We start from the raw sequence: 22,379 nt of genomic DNA on the forward strand, positions 1-22,379 counted from the left end.
TAGCATAGTTTTTAATTATATTCTATATCAATTTATTAGGGCATATGGACTTGTGCATTTCCATAGAAGACATTTTGCTTTCTCATCTAGCCACCTCCACCTTGAAGTCTTCCTAGACCACTCTGTATAAGTTGTCAGCCAAAACACCCTTCCCACCCCTTCCCTCCAACTCCCTGCTTACCAGCAACCAGCATAGGGCCCAGCATAATAATTTTGTGATTACACCAAAATCGTTGTCTCTTTAATTGAAGGGAAGGTATTCCTGGTCCCAAATGACTTCACCTTGTACTTTGATTTTAGTTTCTAAGATCGCCTGGACTAGGGATGAGTCTATCAGTTTTTTAATTGCAGGTTTCCCCCATTGAAAGGAAAAGCCTATGAGATTTTTTTTCCCAAAGCCTAAGAGACTGGAGTTTTTGGAGAGAAATATTAGAATATCTTTTTTAGAAATAAAATTTAATATGGATACTGACAAGTTATCTTTAGTGTTAACTGTTAAAATGTTCTATTTTTACAGGTATGTAAGTCACATTTTAAACATTTTAATTGACAGTATTTCTTAATTTTAAAGTAAAAACGAATATTAAAATTTTCCACTTTGCCCCAGAAAACTGGGTCAGGACAATAAACTGAATGGAGCAAATGAAAATCACTAGAGCATACTGAAACAATGAGTATTATCTTCTAAAAACAATGTGTTCTGCTACTTGTAGTGTTCCATCTTGGAGCTCCAAATATGCTAATGAAAATTAGTACAGTTATTCTTGATGCATTTGTACTTTTAGCCTCGCTATATCACAGAAAGCATTTTTAATCTTACTATTTAACTTTGGGGAAAAAGGTGTTAAAGAGAAGTTACGTAAATATTTAGGTCAGAGAATAGCATAGGTATTTGCTAAGAAATGATAATAATCAAGTCTCAACTATGGCAGTTGAGTGTCCCTTTGATCATACCGTGGTGCTCTAGCTAATGGCGAACTGTGATAGAATAAGAGGCCAGTTGTGGGTAATAGCACATGACACATTGTTTTTTGTTTTGTTTTGTTTTGTTTTAGTATTTTTGGCACACAATGTTTTATTAGTTTCAGGTGTACCGCATAGTGGGTAAGCTATTATTCTGTGCTCACTCTAAGTGTAGCTACTATATGTCCCCATAGATTGCTATTACAATATCATTGACTATATGACAGCTTTTAAGTGAATGGCATAGTGATGTTATACCATATAACTTTCTTTTATTATTTTCTTTTTTATTTATGTTTTATTTTTTGTAAGTAATCTCTACTCCCAGCATGAGGCTGGAACTCAGGACCCTGAGATCAAGAGCCTCTTGCTGTACTGACTGAGCCCAATAGGGGCCCGTCTTTTAACTATTTTCTTGCATCCACTTAAGTGAATGAGAGATTAAAAGATAAATGGTACTCAGAGAGTCTCACATATTAACAGTGGTAGAAACATTTGACTTTTATCATCTTAAATGAAAGCATTAGTGCCCATTTTAAATATAAGAAATAGCAATATCACATGTTAGTTGTCCCTAAGATTGTTAATACTCAGTAGACAGCAGGTTCATCTTTGTTATACAGAAGGTCAAGATAGGATTGGCTAATTACTTAATAATTATTCTATAGATGAGTGTGTAAGTTTTGTATTGCTGTCTATGGACAGAGTTGTATCCCTCCCAGATTTATAAGTTGTAGCCCTAACCTCCAGTGTGACTGTATTTTGGAGATTGGGCTTCTGTGGAGATAATGAGGATAAATGATGTTATAAGGGTGAGCCCTAATCCAGTAGGATTGGTGTCCTTATGAGAAGAAGAGACTCCACAGAGAGCTGTTTCCACACACGGAGTGAAGGCCATGTGAGGACTAGTGAGAAGGTAGCTGCCCAACAGCCAGAGAGATCTCACCAGAAACCAGCACTGATATAGCTAGCACCTTAATCTTGGACTTGTAGCCGCCAGAACTGTAAGAAAATAAATCTCTGTTGTTTAAGCCACCCAGACTTCGGTATTTGGCATCCTGAGAAGTCTAATTTAGCTGTTGAATAATCCTACTCCAAATTTTTCTGGCTTTAAACAATCATGATATTATTTGCTCACAAGTCTGAGGATCTAGTGTTTGTGTGTGGTTTGGCAGAGATAGCTCCTCTCTGCTCTCTGTGGTATTGAGTAGAGAATATCAGCCAGCGGAGGAGATTTCAAGGTGACCATACTCACGTGTCTGGGGCCTTGGTGCTGGCTATTGGCTGGAGAGTTATAGTTTGTCTCCATGTGCCCTTTATTTCACATGTTTCGAATTCTCCAGTGATAGGATGGCCCTAGACTCCTTCACATGGCAGATGGGTTCCTTCTCTGTGAAAGTAGAAGGCGCAAATCCTTTTAAAGCCCAGACTCAGAACTCCCAGAATGTCACTTACACTCTATCTATTGGTTAAAACCTGTTATCCCAAATACTCTGAAACTACTGGAAGACTGTGTTTGGTAAAATGAAACAGAACATTAGCAAGAATAGCTCTCTTTTTTTTGTGCAATACTTTCAGCAGATTGTAGATTTTGGTAGACTTTCAATGGCCAGCCTAGGTCACTGAGGAGATGGAAATAACAGAAAGCAAGAAAATAGAATGAAGGTAATGTTCTTAAAGTTGACTTAATATTACTCTTTTCCTAACAAAGGCTAAACTTTATCTGTTTTATGTTGTATGATCCCAGGTTTTTATCAATATGTAAAATAATCAGTCTTCTATATACAAAGAAACAATTACAAGTATGTATAAGAATCAGTAGGGGCACCTGGGTGGCTCAGTTGGTTGAGTGTCCAACTTCATCTCAGGTCATGATCTCACAGTCCGTGGGTTCGAGCCCCATGTCAGGCTCTGTGCTGACAGCTCAGAGCCTGGAGCCTGCTCTGGATTCTGTGTCTCCCACTCTCTCTGCCCCTCCCCTGCTCACGCTCTATCTTTCTCTCCTTCAAAAAATATGTAAACATGGGGCGCCTGGGTGGCGCAGTCGGTTAAGCGTCCGACTTCAGCCAGGTCACGATCTCGCGGTCCGGGAGTTCGAGCCCCGCGTCAGGCTCTGGGCTGATGGCTCAGAGCCTGGAGCCTGTTTCCGATTCTGTGTCTCCCTCTCTCACTGCCCCTCCCCTGTTCATGCTCTGTCTCTCTCTGTCCCAAAAATAAATAAACGTTGAAAAAAAAATTAAAAAAATATGTAAACATTAAAAAAAATTAAAGAATTGGGGAGCCTGGGTGGCTCAGTTGGTTAAGCAACCGACTTCGGCTCAGGTCATGATCTCGCGGTCTGTGAGTTCAAGCCCCGCATCAGGCTCTGTGCTGACAGCTCAGAGCCTGGAGCCTATTTCAGATTCTGTGTCTCCCTCTCTCTGACCCTCCCCCGTTCATGCTCTGTCTCTCTCTGTCTCAAAAATAAATAAACATTAAAAAAAATTTTTAAAAAAAGTTTAAAAAAAAAATTAAAGAATCAATAGAACATAGTCTCTATCAATAGATGAATAAGGATACATATATCTATATTAACATATATAGATATATCTATATATCTATATCTATATATCACATCCTCTTTATCCATTTGTGTATATATATTTATACACAATGTGTATATATATCTATATATATACACAATGTATATATACCTACACAATGGAATATTACTCAGCCACAAAAAAAAGAATGGGATCTTGCAATTTGCAACAATGCGGATGGATCTGGAGGGTATAATGCTAAGTGAAATAAGTCAGACAGAGAAAGACAAATACCATATGATTTCACTAATGAGTGGAATTTAAGGAACAAAACAGAGGAAAAAAGACAAAAAATTGACTCTTAAATACAGAGAACAAACTAGTGGTTGCTAGAGGGGAGGTGGGTGCAGGGATAGGTGAGAAAGGTGAAGGGGAGGAATAATATGCTTCTTGTGATGAGTGCTGACTAATGTAGAGTAATGGTGACTCATTATATTGTACGCCTAAAGCTAATATTTAACACTGTATGTTAATTATACTTCAATAAATAATAGAATATATTCATTCATTCATTTACAAAACTAGTAATTATTTATCAAATGCTTACTACCTACTATGTGACAAACTTCTGGATACTGGATGTACAGCGGTAAACTATTAAATTTCCCACTTCATTATCTGTAAGAAAGTCCCTTATAAAATCATTATAGTTTTAACTTTCTAGTAGGGAGAGACAGATACTAGATATACAATTATGTACTATGTCAGAGGGTATGCACAATTAAAAAAAACACACACAAAAAGGAAATAAAGTGATAGCAATTGAGGAAGGGAAAGTTGCTATGTTAAATAAAGTGTTCATGTTAAAGGTGTCAGAAAAGGTAAAATTTGAACACCTGAAAGTAACTGGGGAGTTAGAAATGCAGATATGTAGAAGAAGAGCCTCTGTGCAAAGGCCTTGTGACAGTAATATTCTAGAATGATCTACCAAGTATGACTGAAACACATGGGAGAAAGATGGAGTTGAGACATATTTAGGGTCCAGACATGCAGAGTCTGTCAAACTATTTTGAGACTGATTTGTATTCTAAACGTTATTGGAAATTTTTTTTTAATTTTTAAATTCTTTTTAACTTTGTTTATTCTGAGAGAGAGAGAGAGAGAGGGGGGAGAGAGAGGGTGGGAGAGGGAGGGAAAGCGAGGGAGAGAGACTCCCAAGCAGACTCCACACTGTCAGCGTGGAGCCCAATGTAGGGCTCATACCCACAAACCCACAAGATCCTGACCTGAGCGGAAATCAAGAGTCGGACGTTTAACTGATCCACCCAGGCACCCCTGGAAATTATCTGGGTTTTTTAAAGGCTTTCTGAATGTAGTATGGAGGATAAACTGTAAAGAAACATGAATTGGGATCCCATTAGGAAGCTATTGCAGGAGTCTGAGAAAAGAAATAATTCAGATCAGTATTTGGGTAATACATGTGGATGTATGGAGAGCTGCTCAGATTCACCATATCCAATAGAAGAGTGGATTTGCTTACAAGTTGGAAGGTGGGAGAAAAGATATAAATTGTCAAAAATGACTTAAAAAACTTTTTTAAGTTGCCTGAGAAACTCAATAATAAGAGCTATTTCCTTGACTGAGAACAATTGAAAAAGCAAGTTTTCTTTTAAAGGAAAGTGAGAGTTTAGTTTGTATGTAGAAGTGGATGCTCCGTCAATTGATATTTTCTTTTCCTCCTTCATAACTTTTCTTCTACAACACAATAAAAGGTATCAAAAAAAAAAGTAGCAAAGAGCCAAGCTCTTGACATGACAGCAAATAAATTCCTGGCATTTTGGCTGGAACTTTTCATCAAGGCAAATTTGAAACCAGTGGATGGCATGCTTTCCTGGGCAACACACTGCCATCTACTCAGTTTTCTACTAGTTTTGTCTTGGCTGCATGAGCTTAGCCAAAAGAACTCCTAAAACCACTGCTAAGATTAATTTCTCATTAGTTACTACACATGTACACAGAATTTCAAAAAGGAAATTTGTTACATTACATTGATGATTGTAGAGTTTAATAAATGTTTTAGAACTTAGTATCATGGTTTAATTACACAGTCATGATTTTTTTCCCAAAGAAAGACTATTCTCAGCTAGAACTCTGAAGTTTCTGTTGGTAAATTCAAATTTAAATGTGTGTTAAAAATGCATAAACTCTATTTACCTTAATACCATTCTTTAATAGTCGAAAATAGTTATTTAAGTAATAAAAGGCACATGAAGTTTATATATTTGGAGGAAAAATGAAAATAATATTCTGAGTTTTCTCATAATCTGGATGTAATGGAGACAAATATCCTAGGTCAAATGAGATGGGTAGAAGCAGAGATTCATTTTGACTCAGCACATAGTTATTTTGGCTAAATGTATAACCATCTTAATATGTGTAGTTTTGAAGTCCTTTGATGAGGACACAGCTTTATAGGTGTTATGTCAAACTGAATGAGAAACATATTATTTAAATGCTTATTTAGATACGTTCGATAAAAGGTCATTTTGCCACTCTAGATCTATTTGTTCATTTCCCCTCAAATCACTTACCGGTATCTCAACACATAAATTATGCGATTTATTCAAAATGATTTGCATATCATATATTAAAATTCTATATCTAACAGGATCTATTTTATGGCAATCTTTTTTATTTTGTTGCCCTTATAGAAAATGTTCTCCTTGTATCACCTTTATTTGTTTCTTAGCTAACATAAAAACATAACTAACATAAAACATAAAACATAAAAACATTAACTAACATAAAAATCGTAGTGCTAATTTACGAATGAGCTGAAAACCTACTGTCTAGTCTCTTCATTCAAACAATGGCCTTCTGGCAACAGTGCTGGCTTCCTTCATTGTTCAATTCAGTAGTCAGTGACTTTAATGATGGGATTTCCAATATGCAAAGTGATCATGTGCTGCGGTATTCATGTGGCAGTGGTTATTTCAACAAATATTTTTGAGCCCTCACTAGATGGTAGACATTTTAAGTAGAAACTTATTGAGTGACTGAGTTGAGAAAATCTGATTTAGGACTATGACTTGAGCAGAATTTTCCTTTTTACTTTGGAATTATTTTGGATTTACAGAAAAATTATGAAGATAGTACAGAATGTTCCCATATGCTCATCACCTAGGTTCCCCTAATTTAACATCTTACATAATTGTAGTTTTTACATATTGCTTTTGTAAAACTTAATAAATTGATATTGCTACTATCCTATTCACTACAGGTTATTTAAAAAAAATCACCACTTATTCCATTCATACCTATTTTCATGTCCCAGGATCTAAGCTAGGATGCCATATTGAATTTAGTTATCATGTGTCCTTGTCTTTCTACTTGTGACAATTTTTGAGCAAGACTTTTGATATCTATGTACAAAATAGTTGAATTTTTAGAGTTTCTAAGATATTTTATATAAAAATGAAAGTCCTTTCATTTATTTATCAATTCACTGAACACTGATTAAGTATCTATCATAATATACAGTTCTTGGCACTGGGGTATAAACATGGTTATATTCTTATGCTACAGAGGCTCCTCATTTACTGTGAGCAAATAATTCCAGCAATGGCATAAGTGCTGTAACAGAGGAATAAGGAGGGGAATTGGGAAATAGAAAACATCTGACTTCAACTGGAAGGATTAGGTCTTGAAGGAGAGTGAGACTTTACAGGTAATTAGAAGTGTTTGAGACAGGGAACAGTATATGCAAAGGTGCAGAAGTGAGAAGCATAGCACAGGTACTGACAAGATGGGCATGTGAAGTGAATGCATGAGTGACGAGAAAATATAGTGGCCAGGGGGAGTCAGATCCTGAAGGACATGCATGTTCTGCTGGAAAATGTGGCTGCATTTCAAAGGTAATGAGAGCCATTGAATTTTTTTTTTTAAGTGGAGTTCCTAACTTTGGCCCTATATTATATGACAGAAATTTTCATAATATCATTAGATTATTCTGGGAAGTTTTTCCTGTTACCAGATTTTCATTCAAAACACTGTATTTTATGGGGCGCCTGGGTGGCGCAGTCGGTTAAGCGTCCGACTTCAGCCAGGTCACGATCTCGCAGTCCGTGAGTTCGAGCCCCGCGTCGGGCTCTGGGCTGATGGCTCAGAGCCTGGAGCCTGTTTCCGATTCTGTGTCTCCCTCTCTCTCTGCCCCTCCCCCGTTCATGCTCTGTCTCTCTCTGCCCCAAAAATAAATAAACGTTGAAAAAAAAAAATTAACAAAACAAAACACTGTATTTTTCTCAAAGATTCGTTTTTCCTTAATGTTTAATAAGGATTAGGAAAAATTTTAGGACTAATGCTATCATTCATACACAGTTTCAGAAGTTAACTTTCTCCATAAGTAAATTTTAGTAATAATGAAAAGATACCTGTGTCTCACCTTCATTCTCCAAATTCCCATATTTTCCTACAAATAAGAAATATAATGAGGGGCGCCTGGGTGGTTCAGTTGGTTGTGTGACTGGCTCTTGATTTCAGCTCAGGTCATGAATCCAGGGTCATGAGATTGAGCCCTGCGTTGGGCTCAGTGCTTAACATGAAGCCTGCTTAGGATTATTTCTTTCTCTTTCTGCCCCGCTCTCCCACTCACACATGTGCACACTCTCTGTCTAAAAAGAAAGAAAGAGAAAAAGAGAGAGAGAGAGAGAGAGAGAGAGAGAGAGAAAGAAAGAAAGAAAGAAAGAAATATAATGAGACACCAAAGCAAAGACAACAAAAGCAAAAATAAACAAGTGGGACTACATCAAACTAAAAAGGTTCTAAACAGGAAAAGGAAGCTATCAACAAAATGAAAAGGCATCCTAATGAATGGGAGAAAGTATTTGTAATTTATATATCTGATAAGGAGTTAATATTCAAGATATACAAAGAACTCATACAATTCAATAGCAAAAAAAAAAAATACAAAACAATCCTAGTAAAAAATAGGAAAAGGATCTATTTTCCAAACAGATGTTAACAGGTATATCAAAAGGGCCTTTATTATGGATCATCAGAGAAATGCAGATCAAAACCATAATGGAATATCACCTGGCCCCTGTTAGAATGGCTACCCCTCAAGAAGAGAAGAAATAACAAGTGTTGGCATGAATGTGGAGAAACAGGAACCCATTTGCATTGTTGGTGTGAATATAAATTGGTGTAGCCACTCTGGAAAACAGGAGATTTGTCAAAAGTTAAAAGTAGAACTACCATATGATCAACAATTCCACTTCTGGGCACTTATCTGAAGGAAATGAAACACTAACTTGAAAAAATGTATGCACCCCCATATTTGTTGTGGCACTATTTACAATAGCCAAGACATTCTAAGTGATGATCAGCAGATGAACGAATAAAGAAAAGATCGTGTGGACACACACACACACACACACACACACACACACACACTGGAGTATTATTCAGCGATAAAAAGAAGGAAATGTTGCCTTTTACGACAACCACTTGAGGGCATTATGCTAAGTGAAATAAGTTAGATACAGAAAGACAAATACCATGTGATCTCATTTATATGTGGAATCTAAAACACTTTAGGGGCGCCTGGGTGGCTCAGTCGGTTGAGCTTCTGACTTCGGCTCAAGTTATGATCTCATGGTCTGTGAGTTCAAGCCCCGCGTTGGGCTTTGTGCTGACAGCTCAGAGCTTGGAGTCTGCTTCAGATTCTGTGTCTCCCTCTCTCTGACCCTCCCCCATTCATGCTCTGTCTCTCTCTGTCTCAAAAATAAATAAACGTTAAAAAAAAAATAAAAAAAACCACTTTAATAGTTTTTTGAAATCCCCAAGTCAAACACCAAAGGGATTTTATTCTGAATTTATATAAGATACACAAATTATCAATTTTCAAGCAAGACCATGCTATCTTTTGTCTCTGTGTTAGAAGCCAGTATTTTTAGACCTTGTTACTTAAGGCATGACCAGCATCACCTGAGAGTTTCTGAATCCGTCCCTGCATTTGTAACAGGATTCCTCTGTGGGTCACATGCACATCGTTTCAGAAGCACTAATTTAAGGCATTATTTATTAGATTTCTAAATTTTTATGAAGAAGTATTTGATAGCAATAAATAAAATCATGGCTATAGTTTATTTTTAAAAGAAGAGAAGTTGTCAAGACAATGTGCATACTAAACTTCTTGAAATGAAAGAGCTTTGCATATGATTATCCATATTTTTAAATATGCATTTTATTTTTACCTAAGAGCATGAAAGGGACAAATGATAAAATTGGTTTTAAGCATCTCTAAATGTCACCTCATTATATTTTACTCCTTCTGATTATTTATTTTTAATGAGTGAATGAGATTTCTTATATCAGTCTTTCTAGAAAGTTTTGTCATGGAACTATAAATGCTGAATTCTTTAAACTACCACCAAAATATTTGGGTTTATGTTAAGCTAAAACTAGACTTTTAAAAAATTCTTAAAAAATTATTTACTGGGAATTTAATTATGGTATCTTAATATTCTATGTGATTTCTGCAAGAACTAAAACTCCCTACTGTATTTTAAGTGAAATTTTAATTACGAAAGTTAGAAATGATTTACCATTCACAGAACCTATGTCTTTTAATTATTTCTGTGTATGTGTGTGTGTGTGTGTGTATATATATATATATATATATATATATATATATATGCCTTATTATATACACAGTATCGTTAGAACTACATTGATTTTTGCCTTTAAGAAATTAGCATCAAAATATGGGGCACTAGCTTGCTCATGAATAAGTCTGATTCAGTTCTCTATTGTTACTAATCTAAGACAGGGGTCAGTAAGCTTTTTTTTGTAAAGGGCCACATAGTAAATATTTTTTGGTTTTGTGGCTCATACTGCCTCTGTCTTGTATATGCAGTTTTGCCACTGTGGCATAACTGTATAGGCATAGTCAATATATAAATAAGTGAGTCTGCACATATTCCAATAAAACTTTATTCATGAACACCAAAATTTCAATTTCATATAATATTGCTCTTCTTTTAAAATTTTTTAATGGCTTAAAAATGTACAAGCCATTTTTAGCTCATGAACTAGACAAAACAACCAGTGAGTTGGATTTGGACTATAGGCTGTAGTTTGCTGCTTTCTGATATAAGACATTGAGTATATGAATGTATATAGACTGTGGTTCACTATTGACTATAGATTTAATAGGAACCTGATGACTTCCTAGTATGCTAACTGTAACACTGGTATTATGTTTTTGTTGATTTGAAAAGAAAACCAGAAATTGAAACAGAAAGAAGTACAGATAACTAAAAATCATTGTGAATTTACTGTGAACAGTGAATTTACTGTTCAGCATTTTATATATTTCATCTTGTAGCTTCACTATCCACTGATGAAACATATAGTATTATTAGCATTTTACACATGAGAACAAGGAAGGCTTATATAAGGTTTTGAGGCCATACAGCAAGTCACTGGCAGAATTAAGCCAAGTCTGATTCCGAAACCTGAGATGTTTGCGCTTTACCACACTGGTCATGGGGCTCACCCAACAGGAAGGCATGCTATATACTAATAAAAAATTATTTTTAAAGAAAGATAAAGGAGAGTATCAGAAAATGCAATTTGTTTAGAACCTTGAAGTGAAATTCTGACAAGTGGCTGGAAGGAGGGGGAAGACAGTCCAAATTATAGCTCAGCGCCAAGCTCATGAGAATGTAGAAGCTGAAAAATAAGCAGGTAGAAGACCACCTTAAAATTCCCAGTGGACATGACATTGCCTTTCATGTCATTCCCCTTCATTTGTCTTCCTCTTCCCCTTTGTAATGTTTAGCCTTTATTGCCTGATGAAAATAGATTGGTTCACATTCTTCTTTTTAGTAACTTGTCTTTGTTCTTGGCCCACAATTTCAAAAAGTAAACTCATCGGTGCTCATCTGGCAATTCTGTGTTCCCAAGAAAGATTTCAGAAGGACCTTCCAATTTCTACCAATTGTATTTGGCATTGTGCTGTAATGAAAGACAAGGGACGCAGCTGATAGAGGTTGTGTCTTTCACACCCCATTGCCTTTTGTACTTTTCTCAAAGTACATACAGCCCATAGCTATTGAGAGGATATGTAAATTATATTGGTCACAGTATTTGAGCTAAATAATGATTACTACATAGGTACAATGGTGAATATTTTATTAATACAGCTATGTGCCTAACGCGGACTCCCTTTTTGTTGTATGGTGAGCATGCTGAGAAACACAGATCACATTTTCCTCTTAATAACTCAGTCTTATATTTAATGTGTGCTTAATTTTTAGGCATTTTAATTGTTCTTTGTTCAGGAATCCCTCATAGCCAAAAAACCTGAGGTTAAGAAAATGAACAAGTTAGCATACAACTAAGATTCTAGAGTAAATGTTACAAAAATTATATGAGAAAGTTACACAGGAACACATTTTGCGTGTCTTTGTATTGATATTTTCTGCAATGTACATGATTATATAGGATAAAGAAAGAATAAAAGAATGTGTGAATCTCTCACAAATAAAATCTACAATATTAACCTGTGTTCAACTTTGATTCAGGAGATGGTAAATATGACTTTATATTTGGAAGAGCACACTTAAATATATATTTCTCATGTCTTAATGTTTAGGGAAAAGTAAGCAATTTTCATGGAGTCTTAAAGAGATAAGAGATCAATAGAATCTTTGTTGCTTCTAATGACTGTATCCCAAGATTTAGAAATGTTCTGTCTGCTAAAAATGTTAAATTATATGATGGAATGAAGAATGAAGAAACACAGTCAGGAAATACTTTATGAAAGTATTGACTTCTATAATTCACAGTGTGTAGCATATTTTGAAATAGTAACCTACGGACTGTCTGCTTATGAAATTGTCATTCTAAGGTACCTGTAGCTATAGCTTGTTGAAGTAGCATATATATGGGGAGCTCCAGCCCTGAGTCCAACCCTTCTTTCCTAAGTGATATTTTGGGCTGATCTAAGCTCTTCCTAGATCTTCAAACTCACCTGACTTATCCACCTAACCTACCCAGGCAGAAAGGACCCAGAAAGCAAGCTATGAATTGTAGTGTGTGCTTTCAACAATTATTCTGGTCTCCTTTCTGCTCTATCTTTCTGCTTTTTTTCTCTTGTACTCTCTTCCTTAGTTCTTGGGTTGCAATCCTTACTCCCTTGAAGCTTTCGTTTCAGGACTAGTTACAATCAGTCACAGAACTTTTCTCTCTCTTATTTGCCAAGATTTTCCTTTCCTTTTTGGTATTAGCTCTGGTTTTAGTTTCAGCCTGTGTATTTTCCACAGGGAAGAATCCTGTTTCCTTAAATGGACATATTTTTCAACTCTACTATCCCTTACCTTACCACAGGCTTACTTACACTTGTGTTCATGGTTCTTTTCATCTAGATAGCAACCTGCTTTGTAGATGAGAGTTCGGGCCAAGGGTTAAAGGCATCAGAAGAAGAGTAGGGGCTGATGAGAGGTAGATTTAAAGACAAAATTACAGATATGTTGAAGGACAAGTGCAGATACAGTTTACTATTTCTAGAAGTAATAATCCTTTTTATCTCCTTTTTTTTTTTCTTCTTTTCAGATCAATTTGACTTATTTCATCTAATGTTTCAGTTAAGTTTAGGTCTTTTTTCAGAATACCCTCAAAGTTAGTGAAGTAATATTTTTATGTGCTTTCATTTTTTTTAAAACTTGATTCTGTCTAAGACTTGACATCTCATGCTTTTTCAATAACCGTAGTAGTCTTTAAATTAATTAAAAGTCACTTGGCTCATTGCCTCCCCTGTATAGTGTTCTACGGAGCTGACATCAAGGTGAGGTTATAATGTCAAGAAGAAGTAGGTTTCTTTAGATAAGTTCCTTGAAAATTCACTTTAATAAACATTAATATAATACAAATAATCCTATAAATTAGTATATTTTATCATTTATAATAAGAGTCATTTATAATAGTCAAGCCTCAGAGCAGGGACTACAAGAACCTCATATAATATAATATGGAGCTCTCAGATGGGGCTCCAGGATTAAATCCCTCCAGGATTAAAATCTTGCTCCCCATTCACCCTCCTGTAGCCTTGGTGTTTCTGATTTTTGACTTCCACGCTCCTCAAACCATTATACTAATCATTGTTTGTTTATGCTTTCATAATTTCGTTTCCTTGCTCGAGTTTCCATGGTGTTTGCAAGTTACTGCTGACTCCTCCATTAAATGTGGACTTCTCTTCTTGTTTATTCTTAACTTCTATTATTCTACTATACTAGCCTTTGATGAGAAACAAGCTCACCTTGATCCTTCTCTAATTTTTTATGCATATCATCGTTATTGAAATAACTGGAAATTAATCAGATACTTTTCACTAACCTGGGTTGTTTCACTAACTTGAGTTGTTTTCACAACTTGATTATAAATTTCGTGTAGTTAAGGAATTGAAGTTTTGCCCTACAAACTCCTAAAATACTAGACATGTATTAAATTCTTAGAAGATGGCTCTTTCTAATAAAAATGAATGTGCTTTCTAGTACTATATTAGGATAGCTACAATTAGCTTAACCTCTAAGAATTTGCTTCTTTTTTAATGTTATTTATTTATTTATTTATTTATTTATTTGAGAGAGAGAGAGAGAGAGAGAGAGAGAGTGTGTGTGTGTGTGTGTGTGTGTGTGTGTGTGTGTGAGCATGAGCGGGGCTGGGGAAGGAGCAGAGAGAGAGAGGGAGACACAGAATCTGAAGCACGCTCTAGGCTCTAAGCTGTCAGCATGGAGCCTGACGCAGGGCTCCAACCCACGAACCATGAGGTCATGACCTGAGCTGAAGTCAGACACCTAACCGACTGAGCCACTGAGGCACCCCTGAATTTGCTTCTTAATATGAAAAAACAATGTTGCTAATGACACTACCTGATTTGACAGTAATATTGTTAATGAACCATTAAAATGTAAAATGTATGATGTCATGACATTTTAGGACATTGAATATTTAGTTTAAGATGCTATTGTATGTTTTATGCATTTAATTTTCTAGCTAGATATTGGTTTTGTACCTCACTGTAAATTTGTAATGTGCTATAGTAGAAGACACAATGTGACAAAGAAATGAAAGTAGTAAGAAGGCAAAGCATGCAATCAAAGGAGAGCAGTGATGGCTGGAGATGAAAGCAGAGAAGTCCACACTGGGAAATATTACTATATGCCTTTGGATTTTGATAATAGTCAACAGAAATAGAAAGTTAAATCATATGTTTCTCCTTCTTCTAAGAAACTATAGTGACTACAAAGCAGTTTTTAGTCTTTCTCTATGTAATAGAAAAAATAAGATAATCAACATATACAAAAGGAAACTAAGTTACCTAGAAGGATCCTAGACAATGTAAGGTACTCTACTAATTTCTTATTTCTAGTATAAAAAGTTACCACAAATTTAGTGACTCAATATACCACAATTTATTACTTTTCTGGTACTGGATGTCAGAAATCTAAAATTGGTCCACAAGGCTGTGTTCCTTCAGGAGGCTCAAGGAGAGAACCAATTTTCTTGGCTTTTCTACTTTTTAGAAGCTGCATGCATTCCTTGGCTTGTGGCTACACAGAACTCTGACTTTGCCTCTGTTGTCCTGGCTTCTTCTCTGACTCTGACCCACCTGCCTCTTTTTTATAAGGACCCTGTGATTATATTAGGTTGGCTGGATAATCTAAGATAGTCTCTTCATCTCCAGGTCCTCCACTTAATCATATTGTCAGAACCCCCCATTACCACATAAGCTAACATGAATTCATAGGTTTCAGGGATTCAGGCATAGACATCTGTATGGAAACATTATTCTGGCTACCATAAGTACCAGGGTATTTGGACCATAGTTCATGATCTTCCTACTCTAAGTATGGAAAGGAGTAACAACACAAGAAAAATGCTTAAGTCTGGAATTTTTAGACCATATTATTAGTAAGTTATTATATAAAGTGAAATACTTTTCTCCAAGTGAATTTAGGTTGAGCATTTTCATGAGGCAAAATTTTCTGATGTATTATTCCTCATTTACACCATTTCTTTGTACACATGCTAATGCAAAAATGTTCAGATATTCATTGTTCACTGAATTTGCTATCTTCATTCATATCCCACAAGTTTGCACGAAAGGCAAAGACATACATTCTGTAAATATATTCTATATATTTAAATACAGATTTGGAATTTATTTATCTTTGTAGAACATGGTAGATTTTCTAATTGTGTATAGATGTAACATATCAACAAAAGGTTGCAGTGAAATGGGCATTTTTATTAATAATGCAAATCCATCCCATGGAAAATAGATCATAGTAATTTTAATTATTTTTTTGATTACTGAGAGGAACTATTAAGATGCTATGGTGACATTAAAAACATGACCATAATCAGGTAAGTTAGCAAGATTATCTAAAAATAAATGAATCAACATTGTCCATTTGTGTTTAGCATCATCTTAAGCCTTCTGGGGAACACAAAATGAATGTAAGCATGATCTATTCTACGAGTCTATTTAATACCAATCTATGTAATGTATACCAATCCACATATATTTATGTAAACTAAGTTTAATTAGAAATTGGGAGATGAGCATAAATTGTCTTGGGTTAGGGGAGTCAGGAAACTTTTCTGGAGGATACTATTTTAAATTACATACAGGTGCAATGGATAGGCAAAAATGACACCATGGGCTAACACATGGAGTTGACAAAAAGACTAATATTAGGAGAAAACCAGGGCTAGAGTGGGATGATATAACAGGGTCTGTTTTGGATAGATATAGTGGGGTCAGATTAACAGGTCATTTAAAGACAATTAGAGGAATTTAGCCTTGATAGTACACAGGGCATTTAAAAATCAAACACACAAAATCCTAGAACATAAGGTCTCCCTAGATGACACAGAAAATATGCCTTGGGGTGTTGAGGGGTGAAGATGGGGATTTTTGTCTGTTTGTCTTTGCACTGATATGCCAAGTGCTCAGAACAATGTCTAATATATATTTATTGAATTTTATTGAATGAATGAATTACTTGAACTAATTTTCCATGTTATATTTTTATAAAAAATAAACTTTGAAATTAATGTTTTAGTATAAATGATATAGCATTAATTTGATGCTCTATGGGATTAAGTTTTTTCTTTTTCTCTAGATGTACTGAGAATACCAGAATGAAGAGCTGGGTTTCATGTTTTCTATAGCAGGGACTTAAGAGTAGGAAGGCTGTGGGACCCTGAACTGTCTACTCAGCAAGAAAGTTGACTCTGTTCAGGCTCTTCTATAAGACTAAGCCAAGTTCAGATTCTCTAAGGCAGACAGAAACCTTTTCTAGATAAAAGCCTGTTCCTTAAACTAAGAAGCAGAATATTCTAAAGGTGCCTCGGTGGCTCAGTTGGTTAAGCACCGACTTCAACTCAGGTCATGACCTTGCAGTTCATGAGTTCCAGCCCCTCTTTGGGCTCCCTGTGCTGATGGTAAGAAGCCTGCTTGGGATTCTTGCTCTCTCTGCTCCCCCACCCCACACTCACGCTTTCCCTCCCTCTCAAAATAAATAAATAAACTTTAAAAAATATTTTGAAAAGAAGCAGAATATTCTAATAATTTTTCGTGATATACCTGTGAATGTATCCCTTTTTTAAAATGTACTTTGTCCTTTGAAATGTCGAGATAACTCAATGAACTAGCTGTACATAGGGAAAGTGCAATTTTCAGTTAAGTTCATATGCAAAATATTGAGCTGCTAATAACTTACTTTAAAGAACTAATGAAGTTTGCAACTGAGATAAAGATCTGAAATTGTAGCATTGCCAGGACTGAGTTAATAATTAAGACATAGAGGATTTTTGTAACTTAACTATTAAATAAGCTAATTTAGAAATAGTATTTGTGTTGATTTTTATACCATTTGAAAATTATCCTGCGTGTACCTATCCAACATTATGAACCCCAAACATATTGACAATCATAGGTGTTATGCTACTTATAAAATGTTTTATATGACAGCAGAAATTTTTAGTTACCTTTTTTCTTTCTTGTAGTAGCTACTCTCCAGTTAGTGATCTAAAATAACTCATAAATTTTCATGACAAAGAGCCCAAGGAAGAAATTTGGCCAATAACCAGGAGTTCAGAGAAAATTAGGAGAAAACCAGAGATTTTGTAAAGGTAGAGAGAACATATGAGACTTTTTATTTTCTTGAAATCTTTAGGGGTAGAGGCTAATGTAGAAATCAGAGAGGCATGCTATATACCTGAGATGCAGCTTTTGTGAGTGTTGCTTATGCGTGTAGGACAACATTTTGTATTTTAGCTGTACATCTAGAGTTATACTATAGAATTGGCTTATGAAGATGGAAGGGTGAGCCAGCAACCTGTGCTTGGAGTCCCATGGATATTAATAATTGATACAAGTCATTTTATGATTTTTACCTTCTAGCTGCATCTAATCACTTTAGATGGCTACTAATCCTTGCAAGGCCAGAATCAACCAAATTGTCATGGATGTCTGTGGACATGAGGCATGATGGAAAATTAGGAGTAATACTGGATTTCTAGTCAAGTGATTACACATTCTCATTATATCTATGCCTTTCTATGCCTCTAGTTAATAGGACTTGGAACAGATTACATTATGGGTATTGCCTCAGTCCCCAAGTATTGCAAGTTGGGTTTTCTGGAGCAGATGTTAAGATGAGTTTGGGGTTTGTGATGTTTCCTAGACATCAACACTTGAGGGGAAAAAAAAGAGAGAGAGGCAGAGAGAGTGTCTGCAGTGCAGACCCAACACAGCTTTGGCTGACCAAACTGAAAGCTCAGGAGAAAATTCTGCACATCAGAGTGCCCCACAACTGGCTGCGGTCCTTGTGCCTTCAACCCCCTCCTTCTTTGCATCCTTAGTCACTGCATGTGGATTGTCTCCAAAGGGGCATCCCATCAGGCAAGGTGGCTTTCTGGAGCTGAAGCAGAAACTTCTGTAAAGGAGGTGACATCTGGAGACAGTCTACAGATCCCATGCACCCCAGCTGGATGAATCTGCCTTCCCAGGGTAGCATCTTTATCCATATGCCACCCTGACTCAGTAAATGGCAGATTGTAGCGAAGGATTGGGGTAGGCGTTATGAATGATGGTAATGGGTGAATCATAAGATGAATATAAGATTTACCATCTTAAAGCTATTATGGTGGCCATATGAAGCTCAGGGTCAAATTTTCAGGAAGGCTCTAGAGCCAAAGCAAGGACAGATGTTTGGTTTATTTTTTTTTTCTTTTTTTTTTCATTTTATTTTTTTATTTTTCAAAATTTACATCCAAATAAGTTAGCATATAGTGAAACAATGATTTCAGGAGTAGATTCCTTAATGCCCCTTACCCATATAGCCCAGACCCCCTCCCACAACTGCTCCAGCAACCCGCAGTTTGTTCTCCATATTTATGAGTCTTTTCTGTTTTGTCACCCTCCCTGTTTTTATATTATTTTTGTTTCCCTTCCCTTATGTTCATCTGTTTTGTCTCTTAAAGTCCTCATATGAGTGAAGTCATATGATTTTTGTCTTTCTCTAATTTCACTTAGCATACTACCCTCCAGCTCCATCCACATAGGTGCAAATGGCAAGATTTCATTTTCTTGATTGCCAAGTAATACTCTTGTATGTATGCGTGTATGTATATGTGTGTGTGTGTGTGTGTGTGTGTGTGTGTGTGTGTGTGTATATATATATATATATATATATATATATATGATATCTTCTTTCCCATTCATCCATCGATGGACATTTGGGCTCTTTCCATATTTTGGCTACTGTTAATACTGTTAATAGTGCTGCTATAAACATGGTGCATGTGTCCCTTTGAAACAGCACACCTATATCCCATGGATAAATGCCTAGTGGTGCAATTGCTGGGTCTTAGGGCAGTTTTATTTTTAGTTTTTGAGGAACCTCCATACTGTTTTCCAGAGTGGCTGCACCAACTTGCGTTCTCACCAATAATGCAAAAGATATCCTCTTTCTCTGCATCCTCGCCAACATGTGTTGTTGCCTGAGTTGTTAATGTTAGCCATTCTGACAGGTGTAAGGTGGTATCTCATTGTGGTTTTGATTTCTATTTCCCCGATGATGAGTGGTGTTGAGCATTTTTTCATGTGTCGATTAGCCATCTGGATGTCTTCCTTGGAGAAGTGTCTATTCATGTCTTTTGCCCATTTCTTCACTGGGTTATTTGTTTTTTGGGTGTTGAGTTTGATAAGTTCTTTATAGATTTTGGATACTAACCCTTTATCTGATATGTCATTTGCATATATCTTTTCCCATTCTGTCGGTTGCCTTTTAGTTTTGCTGATTGTTTCCTTCGCTGTGCAGAAGCTTTTTACTTTGATGAGGTCCCCGTAGTTCATTTTTGCTTTTGTTTCCCTTGCCTCCGGAGATGTGTTGAGTAAGAAGTTGCTGCGGTCAAGATCAAAGAGGTTTTTGCCTGCTTTCTCCTCGAGGATTTTGATGGCTTCCTGTCTCACCTTTAGGTCTTTCATCCATTTGAGTTTATTTTTGTGTATGTTGTAAGAAAGTGGTCCAGGTTCATTCTTCTGCATGTTGCTGTTTAATCAGTTCTAGCAGTTTTTTGGTGGAATCTTTTGGGTTTTCCATGTAGAGTATCATGTCATCTGCGAAGAGTGAAAGTTTGACCTCCTCCTGGCCTATTTGGATGCCTTTTATTTTGTTGTGTTGTCTGATTGCAGAAGCTAAGACTTTTAATACTATGTTGAATGACAGTGGTGAGAGTGGACATCCCTGTCTTGTTCCTGACCTTACGGGAAAAGCTCTCAGTTTTTCCCCATTGAGGATGATATTAGCATTGGGTTGTTCATATATGGCTTTTGTGATCTCGAGGTATGCTCCTTCTATCCATACTTTCTTGAGGGTTTTTATCAAGAAAGGATGCTGTATTTTGTCAAATACTTACTCTGCATCTGTTGAGAGGATCATATGGTTCTTGTCCTTTCTTTTATTAATGTGATAAATCATGTTAATTGTTTTGCAGATATTGAACCAGCCCTGCATGCCAGGTATAAATCCCACTTGGTCGTGGTGAATAATTTTTTTAATGTATTGTTGAATCTGGTTGGCTAATATCTTGTTGACAATTTTTGCATCCATGTTCATCAGGGAAATTGGTCTATACTTCTCCTTTTTAGTGGGGTCTGTGTCTGGTTTTGGAATCAAGGTAATGCTGGCTTCATAGAAAGAGTTTGGAAGTTTCCTTCCATTTCTATTTTTTGGAACAGTTTCAAGAGATAGGTGTTCACTGTTTCTTAAATGTTTGGTAGAATTCCCCTGGAAAGCCATCTGGCCCTGGACTCTTGGTTTTTGGGGGAGATTTTTTAATTACTAATTCAATTTCTTTACTGGTTATAGGTCTGTTCAAACTTTCTATTTCTTACTGTTTCAGTTTTGGTAGTGTATATGTTTCTAGGAAATTTTCCATTTCTTCCAGATTTCCCATTTTATTGGCATATTATTGCTCATAATATTCTCTTATTATTGTTTTTATTTCTGTTGGTTGTGATCTCTCCTTTTGCATTCTTGATTTTATTTATTTGGGCCCTTTTCTTTTTCTTCTTGATCAAACTGGCTAGTGGTTTATTAATTTTGTTAATTCTTTCAAGGAACCAGCTTCTGGTTACATTGATCTGTTCTACTGGTTTTGGTTTCGATAGCATTAATTTCTGCTCTAATCTTTATTATTTCCTGTCTTCTGCTGGTTTGGGGTTTTATTTGCTGTTCTTTTTCCAGCTCCTTAAGGCATAAGGTTAGGTTGTGTATCTGAGATCTTTCTTCCTTCTTTAGGAAGGCCTGGATTGCTATATACTTTCCTCTTACGACCGCCTTTGCTGCGTCCCAGAGGTTTTGGGTTGTGGTATTATCATTTTCATTGACTTCCATATACTTTTTAATTTCCTCTTTAACTGCTTGGTTAGCCAATTCATTCTTTAGTAGGATGTTCTTCAGTCTCCAAGTATTTGTTACCCTTCCAAATTTTTTCTTGTGGTTGATTTCAAGTTTCATAGTGTTGTGGTCTGAAAATATGCATGGTATGATCTCGATCTTTTCGTACTTACTTAGGGCTGATTTGTGTCCCAGTATATGGTCTATTCTGGAGAACGTTTCTTGTGCATTGCTGAAGAATGTATATTTTGCTGCTTTAGGATGAAATGTTCTGAATATATCTGTTAAGTCCATCTGGTCCAGTGTGTCATTGAAAGCCATTGTTTCCTTGTTGATTTTTTGATTAGATGATCTTTGCAATGCTGTGAGTGAGGTGTTGAAGTCTCCTACTATTATGGTATTACTATCGATGAGTTTCTTTATGTTTGTGATTAGTTGATTTATATATTTGGGTGCTCCACATTTGGTGCATAAATGTTTACAATTGTTAGGTCTCTTGGTGGATAGATCCCTTGATTATGATAAAATGCCCTTCTGCATCTCTTGATACAGTCTTTATTTTAAAGTCTAGATTGTGTGATATAAGTACGGCTACTCTGGCTTTCTTTTGTGGGCCATTAGCCTGATAGATGGTTCTCCATCCCCTTATTTTCAATCTGAAGGTGTCTTTAGGTCTAAAGTGGGTCTCTTGTAGACAGCATATAGATGGATCTTGTTTTCTTATCCATTCTGTTACCCTGTGTCTTTTGATTGGAGCATTGAGTTCATTGACGTTTAGAGTGAGCACTGAAAGATACGAATTTATTGCCATTATGATGCTTGTAGAGTTGGAGTTTCTGGTGGTGTTCTCTGGTCCTTCTAATCTTCTGCTGCTTTTGGTATATATATATATATATATATATATATATATATATAT

Source organism: Prionailurus viverrinus, chromosome B1 (assembly GCF_022837055.1).
Source record: "Prionailurus viverrinus isolate Anna chromosome B1, UM_Priviv_1.0, whole genome shotgun sequence".
NCBI lineage: Eukaryota > Metazoa > Chordata > Mammalia > Carnivora > Felidae > Prionailurus > Prionailurus viverrinus.